Source organism: Lactuca virosa, chromosome 9 (assembly GCF_052849685.1).
Source record: "Lactuca virosa cultivar CGN04683 chromosome 9, Lactuca_virosa_CGN04683_v6, whole genome shotgun sequence".
Lineage (NCBI taxonomy): Eukaryota > Viridiplantae > Streptophyta > Magnoliopsida > Asterales > Asteraceae > Lactuca > Lactuca virosa.
In genome coordinates this window covers 50,454,142-50,473,613 of record NC_136434.1, presented here as the reverse complement: position 1 = coordinate 50,473,613, position 19,472 = coordinate 50,454,142, and the positions used below count along the sequence as shown (strand labels likewise).

Below are 19,472 nucleotides of genomic sequence, written 5' to 3'. Positions count from 1 at the left end.
CGTCACTGAAAGATTGGCCATGTGGATGGTCATCTTTGTAGCGTTCATTTTCTGAATATTTAACTTTTTATAGAATGAATATGGCATCAAATTTATGCTAGCCCCAGACTCAGCTAAAGCATAAGTCTTCAAATTGTTTCCAAACTCACATGGAAGAGTGAGGCGTCCAGGATCTCCCATCTTCTTAGGTATTTATCCCAATACAACTCTTAAACTTTGCTCACTAAGAATAACCTTGGAATTCTTCTTCAACTGCTGACGGGTGTCTATAAGATCTTGAAGGAACTTAGCATACTCTGGAATTTTAGATAGTGACTCAATAAAAGGAGTATTAATAGGAATACCCTTCACTTGCTTGATAAACTCCAGATGTTCCCTTTCCAGTGGACTTAGATTAGCTCGAGACGGAAATGGTAAAGGCGGATTATAAGCCGGAACAGTTACATAAATTTTTTGTTCAGACTGAGCCCACGACGTGAGCATAACGGGCTCACGTCGTGAGTCTGGTGCTTCAACATCATCTTTGATTTTAAGCTTCGACTTCTTTAGCTTTGGTCCGGATGGCTTTGGCTCCACCTCTAGTGTTTCTAAGAACTCAGCGATGGCCTCTTCTTCAGTATCAATCATCATTACTTGGGAATGAGTCTTCTTTTCGGGAAATTGGGGGGATAATCTCTCATTAACCAAAGTAGTAAGTTGACCAAGTTGAGCTTCAAGGTTGTGGATGGAGGCTTGTTGATTCCTTAATGATGTTTGCTGGTCAATCTTCATTGCTTGATGATTTTTCATCATAGTTTGATGTTCCTTTATCATTATTCTTTGATCCTTTAATGTTGCATCTGTATCATCATGTCTTTTCTCTGAAGCTTCCATGAAACGAACTAACATGGTCTCCAGATCAACTTTCTTCTCAGCTGGTGGTTGCTCCTTTTGGTAGAAACCCCGGCCAGTCTGTCTGTATTTCTCCTCCTTCTGCTTCTTGTACTCATCATATGGCAGCCACTTCCTCTTTGGTTTTCTCCAATCTTCATCATACTTGTCCCCACTCGAGTAGCATACTTGAGCTTTCTTGTTCCCATACTCATCCAAATGGCAATCTCTAGTCAAGTGTGGACCATTGCATTTCTCACAACCAACTCTAATCGCATGAACTGATTGGTCCATTTGGGTCAATCTCCTGTCCATATTATTGAGCATTGTCATCATAGCATCCATCTCTTCAGAATGTGCACCTCCACTGCCTTTTATTCCATCGTGTCTTGGGTTGTAGTACTCACGAGAATGCTTCGCGAACTCTTCAATCAACACCTTGATATGATTAGGATTCTTCTTAGTGAGAGGACCTTGTGAATCAAGGAGTTGCCTAGTCATAACATTGACCCCATCATAGAAAATAGACATCTCTTGTTGAATATTAAGGTCATGTTGAGGAAAATTCCTTAACAATCCTTTGTAACGCTCCCATGCCTCGTATAATGACTCCCCCGGTTGTTGCTCAAAGTTGGCTGTTGCCTTCTTGAGTTTATCTATCTTAGATGGTGGGAAAAATTGGTCTAGAAACTGCTCACGCATTTGAGCCCAAGTAGTCATTATACCAGGTGGAAGTGCTTTCAACCAGTCTTTTGCGGCTCCCTTGAAAGTAATTGGTAACATCCTCAGCAAGACAATATCTCTATTAACATTTGGGACATTGAAATAGTCTGCAATGTCATTGACCTCATCTAGATTTTTGAAAGCATCCTCATGATCCTTTCCATAAAATGGGATATTCTTTAGTGCAGTAAGGATGTGTCCCTTCAACTTAAATGTGGCAGTAGCAGGAATCACGGGTTGCACTAATCCTGGACCAATATCTTCTCGAATACGCTTCTTGTAGGCTCCCATCGACATTTCTTCAATGTTCGCCATCTCGTTTCTTGGTTCGTCTTCGAGTTCGCTCGTATATAGTCCAAACTCGGTGTCGGATTTGTATTCAGATTCGTTTGGGTTAGGTATTGGATCTAGGCTTTCAACCTTGCTCTTGTCCTTTGAAGATGAACTCGACTCTCCGGTTTTCTTTCCTGACTTCTTTGATAATACTGACTTGAGTTCTTGTAAAGGTGTCTTCTTTGGTGTTTGATCTTCTTTCACGTTCTTATCCTTCTTGTTATGAAGGGCCGACTCTGGATCTTCAAGTGGTGGCACCAAAGGTGTGTTAGAGCCTCTGGTCATGAACTCCTGCAAAATAAACAAAATAAAAACGTAAAACTGAACAAAAACTAAATAAAAACTTCGTACAGACTGGCCACCACGACGTGGTAAAGGTTACCACCTCGTGTTGTCGCAGAAAAAATAAGTATTAAAAAAACCAAAAAAAACCAAAAAAAAACAAGAAAAACACTGATATCACGTCGTGAGCTTGAGGCTCACGTCGTGAATCTAGTACTAAAAAAAATCTACGCTGAAAAGGTAACTTTTTGCAGGTTTAACCCCACAAAAAGGATCGATCAACCTAAAGCAAATAAATCAATGATCAAATGCGATGGTGCCAAAAACTTGATGTGTGCAAATAGCTACAACTAATTTTATATTTATAACCTAACTAACTTAACTAACTAAATTGCACCTAGGCAGTGTACCTAGTCAAATTATAGAATAGTTGGGTAAGTTGGGTATCGATCTCAGGGAACGGTTTTGACTAATTAACCTATCTAAGATTAAATTAACCTAATTTTCTAGCAAGGATGGGGTTTTTATCTAATTTTTCAAGTTTAGATGAACTTAATTTTCTTAACACAAAATTCGATCAATTACTAAAAATACTCCTATTTAGTTCGAATTCACTTCTTCTTTCTGGTTAGCTAACAATTATGGATTATCAAAGTTGGTTATCTAATTTTATATTGTATTAGTAATTTAAGTCTAAATTTACCAATATTTAACTTATTCATGTAAAACTATGCATGGTCACGCACAATCAAACACGGAATCAGTTATGGATTATGAATAGGCTATGTAAGATTTATTAGGCAAACATAATTATGGTCATAACTTATGCTCTCTAACACAGCTAAATTCAATTACTTCAATTACTTACCTAAGATTTGGTCGATCCTAGTGTTGGATTAATGTCTAAGTCCATAACTATATTTGGTATGTACTTGACCCGACCCGGCATGGTCCATTTGGGTTGCACTTCACCGGCACAATTTATATGGATAGTCTTTTGAGAATAGTATATTTATGATTTATATTAATATATTATAAGTTCTAATATATTAATATGGAATCATATTATTTAATTAGTATTGATCAAGAGTTAATTTAGAATTAATTAAGTGATCAAAAAGAACTAATTAAATATGGACTCTTATATATATGGAATGGGCCAAGTTCATTTAGGTTGGGCTAAGCTTTCATGGATGGTCCATGGAGCTTTTAACCCATGGATCCTATGTAAATGAAAGGTCATGGGTATTAGGGTTTACATGGATGTAACCCTAATCCTCCATAATATATAATGGGGTCCTTGGCTCACAAAATTAGCACAAGTGTGTGAAAATAAGAGTGGGCCGATTTTAGTGTGCATACATATTCTCTCAAGTTCTTCCAAGGTGTTTTGGTGATTTGTGATTCCATTTGAGGCTTCCACACTATTGGGGCTAAGCTCTTAAAGCTTGAAGACATCAAGCTACATCAAAAGGTATGTCATCTAACTAGAACTTTGTAGTATAGGTGCTTCATAATATGCTAGTTAGGATGAAACCTTGGAATAGTTAATATTTGCATGTATAATAGAGAAAACATAGATCCAAGGTTTATAGGGTTGCATGTACACCATAGGAGTGTTAGAATGCTCAAAAACCCAACACCTAGCTCTAGCAATTTAATGTTCACTAAATCACTGGGTGTCAAGTTCATGTAATTTAATTATCACTAAGCTACACAGAACATGAAATCAAGTAACTAAAGAATCAAATATTAGCATGCTAGGCATTAATAATCGAACACAAGCTCAATACCAACTAATCAAATCCATAATAAATTAGCTAAACCATAAGTCAAGGTTTCATCTAGCTAAATAGGAGTTACTAAATTCAGCTACTCATACTCAAAATCAAACTAAAACAAATCAAAGTAATAGACATGATTAAAGTACCAAACGATTGAACTAATTATGAACTCTCTTCTCCTTGGATGCTAATAGCTAATTCCAGAACTTTTCTTCTTCAAAAAATCGTCTCCAGGAACCCTCCAAGCATCCAAAAAGTCCCTCAAGTTGTAATGGACAAGGATATATATATATATATATATATATATATATATATATATATATATATATATATTCCGATTTTTTCAAGTTCACGTCGTGAGCCGATAAGCCTCACGTCGTGAGTACGAGATAACCGTGTTCGACAAGGACTCTTTCATCCGGTGCATATCTTCTAGAATAATCCACTCACGTCGTGAGTCTTCAATTACTCACGTCGTGAGTACGTGCTTTGCTGAGTTTTTATTCTTCTTTCCTTCAAGCCTCCAAAGTTCCATGTTTTGTCAACTTTAGTCCCTCTATTCGAAAATGCTTCTATTTGACTGCAAAATATAATTTAAGCTTATAAGTACCATTATTCTATGCAAATAACCAAATTATTAATAAAAATGTAAATAAATATTGCCTAAAAATATGTATAAATCTGGCAATATCATTACACAATTTTAAAGCCCAGATAACCTGCAGTTGGAGGGGAGAGATTTTAGCATTCACATTTCTATGGTATTACTTAAAGATCCATGAAATGATGGCATACATTCAAGCACGCAGGTCACGTCATTAACACCAATTGAAAATAATTTCTAATAAATATCATATACAAAACATCATCAGTCAACTTGAAACAACTTATCAAATAAAATAAGATTTTATGAGAAAATAAAACCTTAAGCCAAATTTCATGAGGTAAATATTCATCTGTTAGCTTGATTTCTACGGTGTGAGCACATTAAACTTGTTTTAGTTTGTGTACGAATGTAGAAATTTTGGTGATTGCACAATCATATTATACTTTAAATTCATTATAACTTGTAATTCAATGTATTTGTTACCTTTGAACTGAGTTAAGAAGATGGAGTAGACTTTCACCTTCATCAACACTAAATGAACACAAAAAAAAAAATCATAGTTAGTACCCATTCAGAATAGAAACATAATTAATAGAAAGCACATTGGCGAAAACAAGTATTGGCCAAAAGTAGGTTACGATTGTGTTCATTTAACTCTTAAGATTCTAACCCTAAACTAAACATAGAAAAAAGGGAAATTTACTTTGGCTATTGAGGAATGGAGTCATTACAGAGCTTCTTAGGCAATACTAATAAGCTTTTGTTTCTAGTTTTCATCTCCATCATGAATTGAATAGATAAATCGATGTAAATCTCATTTAACAGAACGGATAAACAGTTATACTCATTAAACAAACTCCAAGAAAAACTATAATTTAGGATCGACAATCACACACAGTAAAATAGTTGAAGAACTATAAGAATTTTGCCTATAATAATCAAAAGAGAGCATTATGTGTGCTTAGAGAGATTAATTAAGCAAGAATATTCTCTCCATTAAACAAAGGAAGCAATTAGGAAAGCTATGAAGTGCATAAGATGATGTCAAAGAGTATTACTTATGATTTCTTGATTCGATGATCTCTTGGCTAGTGTCGAACTGTCGATTGCATATGGCGTTACTGGAGTGGCTGGCGACATGGAGGTGATGGCGCTGCTGGACTACCGGCGGTGCCGTCGATTGCAAGGCGCCTTGCGCTGATGGACTATTGGCGAGAGAGGCAATGCATAATAAGGAATCAAGAAATCATGCATTAGAGAGGTAAGAACATTTGGCTGAGCAGATGAGGTTTCATGGGGTGAGAACATTGTAGCGGCGACATTGATGGTAGCAAAAATAAAAGATGGTGGATGACAGAGGAGATGTATGTGGAGATGTTGGTCAGTTGTGTGAGGGCGGAGAGTGGCTGGTGGTGGTGGAGAAAGAAACAGGGAACACCGGTTCGTTGTTGGGGAAGTTGGCGAAGAGATCTAGGGTTTAGAGAAAAAGAGGGGCTTGAAAGGAGCATTTTTAGTTTTTGTTTTCTATATCAAAGACGCTAAGCTTAAAAAGTTGTATATAATGCAGTAATATTTGTACCTCTTAATTTTCAAGAAATGGTCAATATGCTTTATAATATAGTATATATATATATATATATATATATATATATATATATATATATATATATATATATATATATATATATATATATATATATTATTTTTTATTTTTATAAAAGCCAATAAAAATTTCAAAAAATCATAAAAAATCTAAGGAATACTTTAACTCACTATAGTAGTATGTCTATAAAACAAATTTAATACGTCTTTTAAGTGTTCAGATTATAATTGTAAGAAATATTAGTTTTTTAAAGTATAACATTTTTTTTCAAAATTCAAAAAAGAAAATGAATGAGTTCTTCATCTTAATATTTTAGTGACTTTGTAAAAAAAAAAATCGTGTTGTTAAGGGTAGATTTATTTTCTTTAAAGGAATTCAATTTTTTATAAATACTAAGACGTGAAAATATTCATTTGCCAAATAAAAAATCATGTATAAGGTTTGTTATATATCATATATTATGAACTTTTCGAAAAAAAAACTTTTTACTATACATTCATTTTGGTATCAAAATTTTAATTTTAATAAAGATTAGTTTCATTAACTCTTTGTTTTTATAAAAAACAAAATGTATATTTGTTTAATTTTGTAATATAGACTTTGTTTCATAACATTTTGGATCATACGATTTTGATTTATCATATTTTGGATCAAAACATCATAATCTTTTTTGAATCATAATCAAATCATTTCAAAACCAAATATAGCATTTTACTATAAATTTTGGTTCTTTATAAATTTTAGTTCATATTATTATGGATCATAACATTTTGAATCGAATACTTTTGGATCATATAACTTATTTTAATCATAAAAAATTAAAGACGATAAACATGTTGAATCATAACATTTTATCTTTATAAACATAATAATATAGAGAATAGAAGAATCCCATGAACTTTTACCTTATTTGGAGAAAAAAATGGTTTTTACAAAAATAAATAATAATTTTTTTAAAAACAATTTATGACTGCTCATTTTGTAGAGAATTTAATTTTTAGAACTTTCATTTTTTTTAAATTTCTTTTACAAAGAAAAATATTATGGGCAAAAATCGAGTAAAAAAAGTCACCAACTATGACATCCCCATTTTCACGGCCAATTTAAAACCTTTTATTTATGCATTATTTATTTCAGAGTATCAAACTTAATGCAAAATTTGTTCCAAAAAATATTTGAAAGTGTTTCCGAAAAAACATTTCATTGATGTATATATATATATATATATATATATATATATATATATATATATATATATATATATATAACAAGTGATACATAAGGATAAACAAGTCATAATAGGTCGTACACCAATTTATTATACTATAGTCTAACAACTCTTCAAATCACTCATCAACCATGTGCTCTCGTACCACTCTCTGTGATACAAAGAAATTGAGTAGGGTAGGTTTGGGAGCTTGGTCAGCACATAGGGTTTTCAACCCACAATAATTAACTTCTTTAATTATATATTTTACATCAAATAATTTACCTAATTACCCATTCCCGTTATTCTCAGATACTGATCCTAAAATACTGATCCCAAGTGACCTATCCTAAGTATCATCATCATTAACAGGTAAACAATATTGCTTGGTGGATTTCTTTAGCAATATGTGTCAATAAGGCAACCATAGGGGGTGGGTGGGATAGAGTACATGAATAAACATATAGTTCATTAACACCTATAGTTTGCGAGCCTGCCAACGTTCCATTGGACTATTTAGAATAGTTAGTGCTCGTCATCTATACCCTGCTAGATGACTGGCTCATCAAAAGTCAAGGCCTCTCATCATTTTCATCACCCATCACTACCAAATATATTTTATATAAATATAAGAAAATGCGTACATGTTTAAGTCAAGTAAAATCATATAATTCATTTAGCACGACTATCAAGTAATACAGATAATAGGCACACATGACATTTAATCATTAAGATAATTTATATCTATGTGTAAGTTGTTAGTAACTATACACTCACTTGTTAAAGTGGAAGACTGGAAAGTTGTGAAGTGCTCCGCTTTAGCACCTAGCCTTTCCTTTGACATGACCTAGGTTCAATTATCACCAGGTGTTAAGATTTCTTATGACTAATTAATAGTCTAGATTTCTCAACAATCTCAATGTATACTGAGAGTTCTATCAAATAAGGATCAGCAAGGCCGGAAAGTTAGGAGGTATGTTCATTTCAGCATATAGCCTTTCTGAAAAACCCAACAACCAAGCCAACGTGACCATTCTAGGCACCTCTCCCGTAAGTAGATCAATCAATATAATGATATATAATTACTAATAAATCTTATTTATAGATTCATAACACCGACTATGAATATAAATATAAACTACACTAAGATAAGGTCGAGTGTAATTTAAATTATAGATATTTCCTAGACAAACTTTTAAAAATTACACTGGCAGAACTCCAACTTGCTACATACTAGATTTCAGGCTCTCAGAGGCCTCAGGGCTTCGCCAAAATACCCTAAATGCTAAGGAAATTTTGGCTAAAATCGAGAGAAACTTGAGAGAGAAGTTTGTATTGTAGGATTAGGTTTCTAAGCCCATAACTATTTTGGTATGTACTTGACCTGATTATGAGCATGGTCCTTTTGGGTTGACTTCACTCATGCAACTTGATAGGATGACAAGAGGAGAGAGAGTAGAATTTATTATATTAATAATAAATTCATACTCAAAATGGTTTTATTAATTTATTACAAGATTAATATATTATTTGGAAATCATATTATTTAATTAGTATTGATCATAAATTAATTTGGAATTAATTTGGTGATCAAAAGAGACTGATTAAATAAAGGGGACTGATATTGTAATTATTTGATAGTTGCAATTGGGCTGATGGATTACCTTGGAATAAGGTTGGACGAATTCTATGGGAAGCCCATAAGGAATTCGTCCAAGGGCTATTCTAGAAGTGGTCCATGGGATGCTTAAGGCCTAAGCAGTCACATTAGGGTTTCCATCTAAAACCCTAGCAGCCACAAGTATAAATAGACCCCATTACAAGGGATGCTTAAGGCCTAAGCAACCACATTAGGGCTTGAAGAAACCCTAGAGTGGTCGAAATCCTCCTCTCTCCTACATCATCCTTTGCATAAAGTGTTTGTGACTCCATTAGAGGTGCAACACTTGGGGCACTAGGCTTTCAGAAGTCAAGATCAAGAAGGATTAATCTTGTTATTACTACATAACAAGAAAGGTAAGATCTTAACCCTAATCATATGTGATTTTCGGATTTGGTATGCTAGTTTTAGGGTTTCTGCTTTGGTATTCAATGTTGTATGTTCAAATTAGAAAAACCTAGATCAAAGCAATTAAGGTTGCATGTAAACCATAGGAATGATGTTATGCTCATAACCCAACAGTGGTATCAGAGCCTAGGTCGTTTTTCTACTCCATCAGTGGACTCGGTGAGTCCAGGGTGCTGTTGCCCGAATTTTCGATTTTTTGAGCAGATTTTGATGAAGATAACTACAAAAACTCGTATTTCTTGCCTAAATTTGATTTTTTATGATTGGTGTGGTTATCCTTATTTAAATTAATGGATTTGGTTAAATATGGATATATATGATTATTATGATTCAAATATTTAACCTAGTAAGTTTGAAGAGTTTCAATTTACACCCTTTAGGTATTATAGTTTAAATTTGAACTTAAAAGTTTTAGTTTTTGAAATTTAAATAGTTAATCCCTAATATTTTGAAAAGTTTCAAAATTTGTCATCAAGTTTTGGAATTTAAAATTTAATTAAAAGGTATTATTTTTTAAATATTAAGTTCTAGAATCCTAGTATTTTGAATAGTTCAAATTACACCCTTATGGTTTTATTAAATTAATTAAGTGTTTAATTAAAAGTGATAATTAATAAATCCATAATTATATGGTTTAAGTTAATCAAATTAAAAGTTTAATTTATTAATAGATTAAACCACCTAGTATTTTAAAAGTATAAAATACACCTTATACTATATAGAATTAAAAGTTTAATATTATATATGTATAAATAAATGTCAGTCTTACCGTTAGTAGGGCTCATTCACGAAGCTATAAAGGGTGTTTAAGGAAGAGGCCTGTAAAATGACCGTCATTGGGTATCCACTCTTACCCACCGCACCCTTGACTAGTGGAGGGTCGTTAGCCGAACGGGTAGGATAGGACACAATCTTCCATTATAAGTATAATGAAATACGAAGTAACTAAACACTTTTATAAATTCCCAAATCTTAGTTACTTTAGGAAAAATGTGGAGTTGGTGCTAATCCATGAAATTGCACATTGCACCTTGTTGGTCGTTAGTGGAGCGTGTGTGGTTAACTGGCACACTAATATGGAACCAATGAAGGATGGTAATGTGTAGCTCGTAGATTATCATAGATCCATGGAGCATGTGTGGTTAACCGACACATTGATTAGGTGATAGACATCTTCGAGAGTACCAAGCTAGCTAATTTGCATGGTTATCCACACCTTGTTTGTGATCCTCGGCATCCCAGTCACAAACTTGAAGGGCATAATCGAGATTAAACATGCCATTGAAAAGTTCAATGAATGTCAAAAGATCTAGGAGTTTCAATTCATTTAAAACCTAATTTTCAATTTTCGTTTTTCATGGTGGAAATTGGTATCGTCATTTTACCTACCTTCAAATATTTTGCAATTGGATTACGGCATCCCTTTTCCTAATTGCAGAATATTGTGTTGGGTCCTAGCCTTAATATTTCATTTGGGTGCTATATTAAGGATTGAATCAACTAACTTGAATTTCTCCCGTTTTGTAGATGTCAAAATCTAACAACTATGGTCTTCCTGAATCCTTTGGAAAAAGTTTTCCACATGAAGATGATGTTCCACGATTGGATTGTGGAAATGGAAATCATGCTTCACTTCCTCCACCTCCTCCAATAGTTCTCCCTGGCACACGTATTCGAAGACTTGAAAAGTTCAAGGTCACTCAAGCCCTGTTGGCAAGCAGACACAAAGATGGAAAGTCTGTGTGTGCACACGTCTTGGAGATGAAGTCACACATTAACAAATTGAGAATGTTGGGTGTCGATGTCTCAAGGAAGCTGGCTGTTGACTTGGTTCTTCAATCACCTCCTGACTCATATAGTGAGTTCATTAGAGAGTACTATATGATGGACCATGACGTGACCCTCATTTATCTTACCTATTTGCTTATTGCTTCTGACTCAGCAATGATTTGGCGCACTGGTCAAGCAAATTTGTCTGGTAGATCAACCTCCCAAACTTCCATGGATATTGATGATGGCAACATTGGAATTCCAGAAAAGTCTTCTCTTCCCAATGGAAAGGGATCGGCCAAGATCAAACCGTTTGACTGGATGGTAAAGAGATAGGATGAATCTGAAATTGTCCCATGTGTTGTTCCAAAAGAGTCCATTTGTTTCTACTGCCAAGAGAAGGAGCATTGGATGTGAAGCTGCCGTATCTACCTGAAGGATCGCGAACATGGGAGAGTCAAGATGTATGACTCTGCTTCAGGTAAAATTCACTATCTAACTCTATTAAGTTCCTACTTGTAGATTCTTAATACATGATGTGATAAGATTGCATTTTGATGTTTTGTAGGATCGAAGAAAAGAAAGGAAGCTTAAAGGAAGAGTGAGCTGAGTCTGATCACGAAGAAATGGATTTCGATCGCGTGATTCGAAGATCAGATTTTTGAGCTGCTGTTTAAGAGGATAGATTGCTTAGAAATGTTTAGTAACATAGTTTTCATTTGTAATTGCATTGTAAGGACAAGTTTTTTCCGCACTTTTATAAATAAAATAAATTTTGGTTTGTCTTATTTATATATACTTGCAATGGCATTTATGAAAATTGATGTTTGTATTGATAGCAATATTGAAAAGGATGTGATTCTTAGTTATGTTATTTGTGGTAGTGTCAGAATTTTCCAAATAAGAAATGATTCTCATCACCCAAGTTTCAATTGGACAGAAACTTGGAATCATGCAATTAGTATTGTATGATGAATGAGAACTTTTGTATTTGACAAATTAAGACTAATTCCTTGTTCACAAAAGTATGTGAGTCAAGTGAAGGACCAGGGGATCGGGTACACTCGGTTGTGCGATGATCAAGTCCGCCATAAAAGAACGATAAGACTATTTGTTTTAATTTACTAAATTTTAGTAAATATGGTTATACTTACAAGATTAAGTATAATTCTGAACCATTGGAAAAGTTTCAATGTATGGCATTACGAATAAGATGAATCAAATTAGGCAGAAAGATAAAGTTTCTCCAATCTGAAAAGAAAGGAGAGTACATAAGTATCGTGATTAACTTAGATTATGAGACCATGTCACAATTGATCCTCTAAGGACACCTTAGTGCATTAGTATGGCTAAGAAGAGGAATCGTCAATTGTTGAAATGGTTAAATCAAAAGGTGAATCATACTTCGTTCCAAAATCAAGTCTTAGAGTCGTACTCCAAGAATGTGACTTGAGTGGCATCATCTTAAGAAGGTTTATAAAACTCATGTGGAGTAGAAAAGTTTCTTACTCTTGTACATTTAAAATTGGTAAGTTGTGATGTCTTGGACAAGACAAAGACCAACTAAGACCAATTGTGTGAAGTGGTTGTCTTGATAAGAACCTGTACTAACTCTTGAATATTTGTTTGTCAAGGAATGTTTTTTGACAAGAGAATATTATATGTCAAGAGGTCAGTGGGAGTCTTAATGGTTTTGAATAGCTTCAGGAACTAATCAAGAATAAACCTATTGTATATCACTAGCACACGACTTGAGGTTTATAACCTATCGTGTTGACACATTCCTGTTTCTGTGTCATTCCAATTGAGTTGACTATACATGTGAGTTCTATGAGTTCTCATTTGAATGCATAAAGGCAAAGCACCTTTATCAAGGAAAGTTCATTGATCTGTATGTGTAAGCTGCTCAACTACTTGGATGACATGGTAGGCCCTTGTGCTGCCAGATAGCAAGAAATAAAGATTGTATAAGTTCAGTCCATATGAGTTTGGATTTGTCACTAACATTGTCTTATGATTATGGTTATGACAAATTCACATGGATAGGAACACATACACCATAAAATCTAAGTGGTAAGGTTTCTCTCCATTTCATGAAAATGATTGTGAGGAAATGCTTTCACTAAGAATATTTTAAGGAGATAGCGATTGTGGTATTTGCATTCCCGAATTCAATTATGATTACGGCATCCCTCTTCATAGTTCGAATTGTGAGATGGCAAATAGTTTGAACATTTAAGACTTATTACTCTAAGTTCTGAAATTGTTTAAACACACATATGATCTTTCTAATTAAAGGTGTATGAGCTTAGATAAAGCTTATCGAAGTATCTCGTATCAAGAAATATGAACTTTGGTAAGAAAGTCAATAAGTATTCATTTCTAGAAGTCCAGTTGTTTTCTGAGTACATGTCCAAGCTAGTGGGAGCATAAGTGTTATGCTGATAAGGAAATAATTATCATGTTAGTGGGAGCATGATTATTATGTTAAGTATTGCAAGTTAGCAATATTAATTATAGAAAACAAAAGTTTCAATTCGCAAAATTCAAAGGTTGAAAGGTTGTTTTGCTATAATTAAGGGAGGGAATATTATACTTCATTTCAAATCTAAAAGCTTAGATCGAGAAATTTTAATCAAATTTAGTCAAAGGACATATATAAATGTTATGTTGAAAAGATTCAACATAAGGGAATTCTATATATGACAATATTATAGCAAGAGACTAGTAAAGTATCACGTTTTCATTGCGTATCGTATCCCATACGCTTCGGGTATAGGATCGATTGCATATGTTGTAATATTCCTCTGTTTTGATTTTCCAAATGCCTAGGGCATTAAGAGGGAAAAAGGACCAGAACCGGATATGACTTAAATTAATTAAACAATTGTCAAGGACAATCTAAGGCTCGCCAAGGATTGGTCAGTTGTGGGCAGTTGGAAGTATAGTATTGGATGGAACATATCGACATTATTATGAATAGATAGGATTCTGTTTAGAATGAGTTGTCATATGGCAAAATGGAAATGTTTCCATAATGGGAGTTGGATATTAGAATCTATGTGTAGGTTAGAAACGTTTATGCAAGAAGGATGTTCAAAGGAATGTACTTTGAATTTGAGACTTCATATGGAGTTGTCTTGTAACAATCTCCAATATAGCACTTTGTAATAGCATTAGCAAAGTCTTGGTGACTTTGGTGCTATGTCATTACAAAAAGGATCATTGCATAAAATGTTGGAATCTAACACATAGCAAGAGTTTGGTATTCTTTCACTTATGATAAGGATTGGGAGTTGTAAAATGAGAATCATTGAAAATGTGTTCAATTGATCTGTTTCACAAAGTAAGGACCATAGGTAAACATAGTATGCATGCTTGGAGCATGGGATAACTATTGTTTCAGTTCAAGTATTAAGTTGATTATCAGAAACATTATACAATTAATAATGTGTAATCAATATGGTGATTAAATAAAAGGTGTTTTATTTATACTTAAAAGTTTTGAGACCATATTGGATTCGATTATTCTTGTGTTTCACTTCGCATGTTTTGACTTCCAGAATAACTAGGTTATTCAAACATCCACAGTCAATCATACTTTGGAAGTAGGTAATGAGGTAAGACTGTCATGAATCCGACTGTAGATTGTCTAAAGCGTTTAGGCATAGCAAAAGTCTGTTGCAGTGTTCATGAGTGCTCCTGAAATAAGATTTGAGTATTGGATTAAACCTATGCTCAGATGAATCACTTCACGGATTTTATCACCGGTGATTGTGAGACGATAATATCTTATATTCTTGAAACGGAGACATGTGAGTTGTAGTTTGCAAGTCGGTTGCACATTGACATATGTAAACGCACTAGTAACTTGGTGTTATAAAACATATTGTTGTGTGTGATTTGATGAGTAAGTACAATCGAGCATTTGAGTTGAGTTTATCCATTCCTTTTACCCTAAGAGGGATAAAAGCGATATATGTGGGCCCCTCGATGATTTAGTGATGACACCCTAAGCACTTAGCCAAGCCTGGACTAAGTTGATGCGTTCAGTTGTAGTCTGTTGTCAGTCGTCATAAATCGAAAATCAGGAAACAACACATGAATAGAGAGAATGATTATAATCCATCTCTCAGTTCATACGATATCTAGAATGGAGGAAAATATGATCCCTTATCTAAAAGACACGTTGCTAATAAGATCAGAGTTCGATAGCGGCTTTTGAAAGCTACGATTGCTAATCAGGTTTTGAAGTCGTACTTGCAAAATAGTTATTAGACTTATCCAATTGGGAGAGTGTTGGATTAGGTGTCTAAGCCCATAACTATTTTGGTATGTACTTGACCCAATTATGAGCATGGTCCTTTTGGGTTGCCTTCACTCATACAACTTATAGGATGACAAGAGGAGAGAGAGTAGAATTTATTATATGAATAATAAATTCATACTCAAAATGGTTTTATTAATATATTACAAGATTAATATATTATTTGGAAATCATATTATTCAATTAGTATTGATCATAAATTAATTTGGAATTAATTTGGTGATCAAAAGAGACTGATTAAATAAAGGGGACTGATATTGTAATTATTTGATAGTTGCAATTGGGCTGATGGATTACCTTGGAATAAGGTTGGACAAATTCTATGGGAAGCCCATAAGGAATTCGTCCAAGGGCTATTCTAGAAGGGGTCCATGGGCTGCTTAAGGCCTAAGCAGTCACATTAGGATTTCCACCTAAAACCTTAGCAACCACAAGTATAAATAGACCCCATTACAAGCGATTGTCGTCCAAGGCTTGAAGAAACCCTAGAGTGGTCGAAATCCTCCTCTCTCATACATCATCCTTTGCATAGAGTGTTTGTGACTCCATTAGAGGTGCCACACTTGGGGTACTAGGCTTTCAGAAGTCAAGATCAAGAAGGATTAATCTTGTTATTACTACATAACAAGAGAGGTAAGATCTAAACCCTAATCATATGTGATTTTCGGATTTGGTATGCTAGTTTTAGGGTTTATGATTTGGTATTCAATGTTGTATGTTCAAATTAGAAAAACCTAGATCAAAGCAATTAGGGTTGCATGTACACTATAGGAATGATGTTATGCTCATAACCCAACATGTATATGGTGTGGAGATCGAATAGGAAGGAGAAAGCTATTTATAGGCTGAATTTGGGGAGGCACACAATGCTCAAGCTTGGTCAACAAGCACTCCACTGAGAATGTGACACGTGTCGATTGGTGGCTGGTGCAATGTGGTTAAGCAGGTAGGCACGGGTAGAACTTTAAAAATTCATATCTCGGCCATATGAGCTCCGTTTTTTATGTTCTCTATATCCACATATAGATATTTCCAAGTACTATAACTTTTATTTAGACCCTGTTGGCTAATTCTCGGTCGATCTTCAATTTAACAGTATACGAAGATTACACTGTTAACGACCGTGTGAAATTCATAATTGTTATATACGGACTCTATTTTCGGCTGTCTTTATATTATTGGGTTCCTATTAAAGAGATCTTCAACTCTCATTTATATTGTTTTGGATAACAATCAACCGATCTAAAATTTCATTTATGTGTCCGTATTGCTACGCTGAAACTTCGAAAAATAATAAGTTCCTGATATGAAGTCAAATTTAGACATTCTTTATATGCACGCTCCCGGTTTTACGATTACTATGACTTTCATTTAGATTGCCTAGGCTAATAATCAACCTATAAAAATTTCACTTTTTGTGACACTAAGTGTCGTATCGGGTAGAATGCGAAACTTGAACGGGTCACAACTTCTTCATTCTAAGCCTGATTTGAGTGTTCCTTATATCCCCAAAATCCTCATCACGACTACTTCAACTTTCATCAAGCTTATTCGGCCTAATTCTTATTATATTTTAGAAGTATTATTTACTCATATTTTATGATATCACTATGAGCACGTATACTACATATAACTACACATAGTTCAGATAATACTCAAATAATTCTCTTTTAAAGGTTACAAATTCTTGACCATTAGAATTATTTCATCTTATTAATGCCTAGCGAGAAACACATATGTTACAATTTACCACCCCCAGGATAATTACGTCCCGGAATCATGCATCAGCAAACAGATGTGGATAGGGACTCCTCATTTTGCTTTCTGTTTCCCAGGTGAAGGTTCAACCCAAACGTATGTTTCCATCACACAAGAACTAATTCGACCATCTTACATCGTAACTTCTTCTTCTTACGATCAATAATCGCTTAGGGTTCTTCAATCAACATATTGTTCTCAACGATCCTCATTTCTGAAAGTGGAATTACATCGGGAACATTCCTTGTGGATTTCCTTAGATAACACACATGAAAGGTATTATGAATACCTTCGAGTTCTTTTGGAAATCCAACTTGTAAAATTGGTTTCCAATCCTCTGAAGAACCTTGAATGGTCCAATGAACCTTGGACTTAGCTTCCCTTGCTTTCCAAATCCAATAAGTCCCTTCCATGGTGTACGACACTTCTATCTGTACAATGCATGATAAGGTGTCATCTTTATGCTCGAATGTAACTATTATTATAGGAAAATACCACCAACTGTGGATGCTCATACCAGTTACCCATAAACTCCAACGTACAAGCTCTCAACATATTATCCCGAGTTTGAATCGTCCTTTTGCATTAACCATAAGCCTGTGGATGGTAAGCAGTATTTAGACACAGCTTTGTACCCAACTCTTCTTGTAGGCTCTTCCAAAACCTAGAAGTGAAACAAGTATCATTTTCTGACATAATTGACAATGGAACAACATGAATTCTCACTATATCCTTCACATAAACGTTTACAAGATTATCCACAGAGCATTTCTCATTGGCTTCTATGAAATGCACACTCTTTGTGAATCGGTCCACAATCAACCAAATCATGTCGTGACCATTCTTCGTCCAAGGTAGTTTGGTCACGAAATCTATGGTGATGTCCTCCCAATTACCCATGGGTACTGGTAAAGGTTCTAAATCCCCATATGGTTTCTGATGTTTCGCTTTAATTCTCGCACAGGTCATTCACTCTTCCATATACTTAGCAACATCGAGCTTCTCTTCGACCACCAGTAATAAGGTTTAAGATCCATATACAACTTGGTGTTGCCGGGATGAATAGAGTACATGGCCTTGTGAGCTTCTTCCATCCGAGGATCCCTCATTCCTCTCATCTTGGGTACCTAAATTCTATTTTTGAATACCTTCAACCCTTGGTTGTTTATACTGAACACTAACGCCTTGCCCAAACGTTCTTCCTTTCGGTTATCTCTCTCTAACACTTCCTCTTGATCTTTTTTTATTCTTTCCACAATTATCGAGACAATTTCAATCTTCAACGCCCTTGGTCTTTACATCACCAACCACATTGTCAGAAGGATCCTTGTTGATGGAGGATCCTCAGTCAACATTATACTCCTGGATGCCTTGAAAAGAATGAACAACCCCAAAACCGAAATAGTCAAAATATCCTTAGTAGTAATAGGATTCAATGGCGAAACAAAGCATACGGTCGGCGAGATAAAGCTACCTATCTACATAGAGGGGATAAACTATATGCACTACTTTTGGTGTATTTGATACATTATCCTCTTATAATGTTATACTATCTAGACCATGGATCCATGATATGAAGGTTGTCCCCTCAACATACCATCAGTGTGTTAATATGCCCACTTCATGAGGGACAATAAAAATCACAAGTGATCAATAAGAATCTAAGGAATGCTACAAGACCTCAATGAAACTCTCAACGGTACCACGACAAGCATAGAAATTAAAGAAGGTGGCATGAGTTGTGCTAGAAACAAGACAACAGGATGTGAAGGAAGTGCCCTTGAACCTCGAGGATGCTGAAGCCAACGTCCTCATAGGATCCTCACTGACAGATCATATCGAGCAAGAACTAATAACATTCCTAAAAGATAGAAGAAAAATGTTCGCCTGGAAGAACGAGGACATGACAGGTATAGACAAAAATATTATTTTTAGTCAAAAAAATGAACAATAAATAATCAACCAAATTGTATGAGAGGTTATGATGTTCAAGGTAAAACAAGTATGAAATGGTAGACAAGGTGACAGAATGGTTTACAAGGAAAGCCCTTGATCCTTGCTAGGATCTCCGGCACAAAACCTTGGGAGGTGATAATGATCACCTGCCTTGATGATTTTATTGATGTAAAATATTAATTAC

The 19,472-nt window shown here is 34.6% G+C and overlaps 1 non-coding gene across 1 annotated transcript; it reads left to right on the top strand.

The window, feature by feature from the left end:
* Positions 1-1,417: 1,417 nt before the first annotated feature.
* LOC145141685 (small nucleolar RNA R71) lies at positions 1,418-1,524 on the top strand. The gene has a single exon (XR_013722879.1). It is a non-coding gene; the product is annotated as a small nucleolar RNA R71 (small nucleolar RNA).
* Positions 1,525-19,472: the final 17,948 nt, after the last annotated feature.